Here is a 4126-nt window from a genome sequence, read left to right on the forward strand (position 1 = left end):
GTGTCATGCTTAGCAGGTTCCTCTGGATCTAAGGTTTATCCAGTGGGGAAAGGAGAGCTCATGGCAGATGGACGCTTCCAGTATTCCAAGGCATTCCCTTGGAGGCCAGCTTAGCTCCATGGGGCACACTGGGGGAACTGGCAGGGTTAAACAACTTGCTGTCAGCTAAGAACAAAGAAGGGGGCTCGGGGAACTTACAGCCATCAGTGCCAGATTGCAATCTCTTCTGATGAGAGTCCAGCAGTCTGCCTTGCCTGCTTAGAAATCCAACCTCTGAGAGAAGCCTGCGGCTCTGGCAACCAGATAAGTACAGGATAGGCGGAGGTCCCGCCCAAAAACGGAGGTCTGGCCAACAGTAAAACTCAGCGCAGACTTCCAGCAATGGTGGTGGACCAATCAAAAGGGCCACATTCCTTGGTTTCCTGATGCGCTCAAAAGGCGACCTCTGGTGGTTAAAACTTGCCAGCTGCTCAGCCTAGTGTGGTGGTGCACTGGCCACCTTCCCCCCCCCACACACACACACCCACCTCACCCCATCCCGGACCTCCGTTAATCATGCCATTCCTGGGAGTCAAAATGATGAAGGGATTAAGCAAACGGAAAAGAAAAACAATATGCAGGCAACCGTATGGTGATTAGCAGCGGGAAAGGGGGTGGGACCGTAGAAGAGAGCGGAGGGGGCATAAAAAGTGATGTAGGGAGACTTGACTTGGGGTGGTAAACGCACAATACAATATACGGGTGATGTATTATAGAATTGTGTACTTGAGACCTATACAATTATATTAGCCAATGTTATCCCAATAAATTAAATGAAAATAAAAACCCCGCTGGCCACGTGACGTCAGAGCAGCAGCTGTTCTGTCCACTTCCTGCGACAGAGCTTAGGCAGCGACCCAGTCCGCCAACACAATGACCTCTAAGAATCAAAACCCGCTGGCCACCTGCCCTACCACACGCCGACCACAGACAAGGCAATTATGTCGGATAAGCCGTTAGATATGCCGCATATGCGGCAACTCCTGGGAGTGAAATTCAAAGGCAGTGTAGCCGCGGGAGGGGGATGACATTGGAAACAAAACCCGCTGACCATGTGGCTTGAAAGTGACAGCCGACCGGTCCACCCACAGATTGAACACCAGAAGACATTACAAGCTGCCCACTCAGCCTAGAGCAGCGTCTCTGCTGTCAGTATACACCACAACCCCTGGGAATCAAACAGCTTTGGAGTGGAAGCAACTCCTTTCTGAAAAACAGTAATCTGAAGTAAAGATAATTTCTTTGGGGAACAAATATGCCCGGACATGTGGCCTGGAGCAGCAGTACAGGGATTTGACTATCAAGGGTTGCCGTGTACGCGGCAAGCTCTACTGGCTCATCTGACACGTTCCCCAGGGAATTGTCTTGTCTTGGTCAGCAGGCAGCTTTGGTGACCCTAGGCCAGTGGGTTTTGATTCTCAGGGATCATGGCAGCCTGGGTTGCAGCCACCCCCAGGCTGATTAGAATGGTGGTTTTCAGGGGCTAAGGGGTAAGGAAAATGGGGAGATGCCAATCAAAAAGCACAAACTTTCGATTTTAAGATGAATAAAATCGGGATGAATAGCTGGGGATCTAATAATGTACAGCTGAGCATTTGCTCCCTCTTCAGGAGCACACTGACAACCAGTTGGCAGCTCCTGCATTGAGCGTCTGCCCCCTGGTGGTCACTGCACATCATAGCGACTGGTATTATATACATGATTTCTAAGAGTAGATCTGGAGTGTTCTCTCTCTATATATATACACACAAAAGATAGTTTATTGGATTGTTCTAATCATTTCATAATGTATATTATATATAATCACATTGTAACTCTTAAATGTGTACAATTTTATTTTTCACTTATATTTGAATAAAGTTGGGGAAGGGGAGCAGAGGCAAAAAGAATTCTCCTCAGTAAAAACTGAAGTGCCTTTTACTCATTTTGGAAGATTTCCCATTTCAGATAGTACTGCAGACTGAGTCCACCGTGGAATAGATAAAGGTCAATGGAAAGCTACTTTAGCACATTTACAGGTTCATAACCTAGATACCTTCTGTGAAGGAAAATTACAAGTAGATGTTTAGAAAGCTTAACAAGTATATTCATTGCATTAATTAACTGAATAGGTTGTGTTAAATACAACTATGATACTTTGTATCTCTTTACATCCTTGCATCCTCTTCTCTGCCAAAGTGGGAACTGAAGGTTTGATCAGATTAGATTTTTCCAAGTTCTCTATTCTATTTACACCCTTGTGCCTCAGCTTATTAAGCTTAAGTAATATCTGTGTTATGTGTGAAATACACAAAGTATAATATAACATATACTAGAGCCCTGACCGGTTTGGCTTAGTGGATAGAGCATCAGCCTGCGGACTGAAGGGTCCCAGGTTTGATTCCGGTCAAGGGCATGTACCTTGGTTGTGGGCACATCCCAAGTGGGGGGCGTGCAGGAGGCAGCTGATCGATGTTTCTCTCTCATCGATGTTTCTAACTCTCTATCCTTCTCTTTCTCCCTTCCTCTCTGTAAAAAATCAATAAAATATATTTTAAAAATAAAATAAAATATACTAGAGGCCTGGTACACAAAATTCACACATGGGGGGGGGTCCCTTAGCCCAGCCTGTGCCCTCTCACAGTCCAGAACCCTTTGGGGGATGTCCACCCACCAGCTTAGACCCGATCCCCAATCTCCCTGGGAATCGGGCCTAAGCTGGCAGTCAGACATCCCTCTTGCAGTCTGGGGCTCTCACAGTCTGGGACCCCTCGCTCCTTACCCCCTGCCTGCAGTGGAGGCAGGAGAGGCTCCCACCACAGCCACTGCGATCACCAGCCATGACCCTGGATTCTGGCTGAGCGGAGGTCCCCCAGTGGAAGTGCATCAACCACCAGAGGGCAGCTTCTGCATAGAGCATCTATTCACTAGTGGTCAATGTGCATCATAGTGACTGGTCGTTCCACCATTTGGTCGACTTGCATTTAGGGTTTTATTATATAGGATTATATAGGATAATGGATGTGTATTCATGAATTACTATCTATAGATCAGAAATGCAGAACAGCTTAGCAAATTAATGCTTTATATAACTGCACATATTTTCATAAAGTGGGTCATTATATTCTTTTTCTTTAAAAATATACTTTTATTGATTTCAGAGAGAAAGGGAGAGAGTGAGTGAGAGAGAGGTAAACATCAATGATGAGAGAGTAACATTGATAGGCTGCCTCCTACACAACCCCCCACTAGGGATTGAGCCCACAACCCAGGCATATGCCCTGACTGGGAATTAAACAGTGACCTCCTGGTTCATAGGTTATGCTCAACCACTGAGCCACACCAGCATGATTTCTTTCTCTTCTTGCTGGTATTGCTGCCTCTTTCTGTGTGCCTTATTGTGAAAGATTACTCTTTAAGTAGTTTAGGGAACTTTCCCTGCCTTTGCACTATATCCTACTATGCTCCATCTGTGTTAAGTGCACAAATATTTGAGAATACAATGTAAAACACATTCACAATTTATCCAGTTCCTAAGGCTGTGAATGATACAAGGGGCTTCTTTAAGAGCTTGGCAAATTAATTCATACAAAGTGAGTGGATATATTTTCATAAATTCATGTTTGGTATTTTTCCAACTATCTACGTTCCTTGAACTTTATCTAGTCTCATGTATTCTTTTAATCCTCATCTTTCAGAGTTCTCTTTGTGTCTCTTTCAATCTCTTATTTTCTGCTTTGTCTTTACTTAACCTTTGCTACATGTGTAAAGACACAATATACTAGTATACAATGACCATAATATACTTATTCTAATGAATGGTCAAATTTCTAGGAAAGATGGAAAAATTAGATCATATACCCAAATCTTCCTCTTAGAAAATTAATTGCAAAATTTTTCCAAATGTGGGAAAATGGAATCAGTGTTGAAATAGGGAATGGTATAAACAATTAGCCACAGATTTTAAAGACTTTTATTCATTTATTTAACACATGTTTGAATCTGCAGCAAAGAGCAGGAGCCCTCTGGTTAGAATTACTTCATAGCAAGGACTGACAGCATTCAGAGAGAAAGAAACTCATACAAAATAGAACTTCCATAGGTTATA

At 43.9% G+C, this 4126-nt stretch overlaps 1 protein-coding gene across 1 annotated transcript in view; it reads right to left on the reverse strand.

The window, feature by feature from the left end:
* Nucleotides 1-4126, reverse strand: part of GABRA3 (gamma-aminobutyric acid type A receptor alpha3 subunit) — a 97191-nt gene that overhangs the window by 49653 nt on the left and 43412 nt on the right. The window lies entirely within an intron of this gene.

Source organism: Myotis davidii, unplaced genomic scaffold, assembly GCF_000327345.1.
Source record: "Myotis davidii unplaced genomic scaffold, ASM32734v1 scaffold1540, whole genome shotgun sequence".
Classification (NCBI taxonomy): Eukaryota; Metazoa; Chordata; class Mammalia; order Chiroptera; family Vespertilionidae; genus Myotis; species Myotis davidii.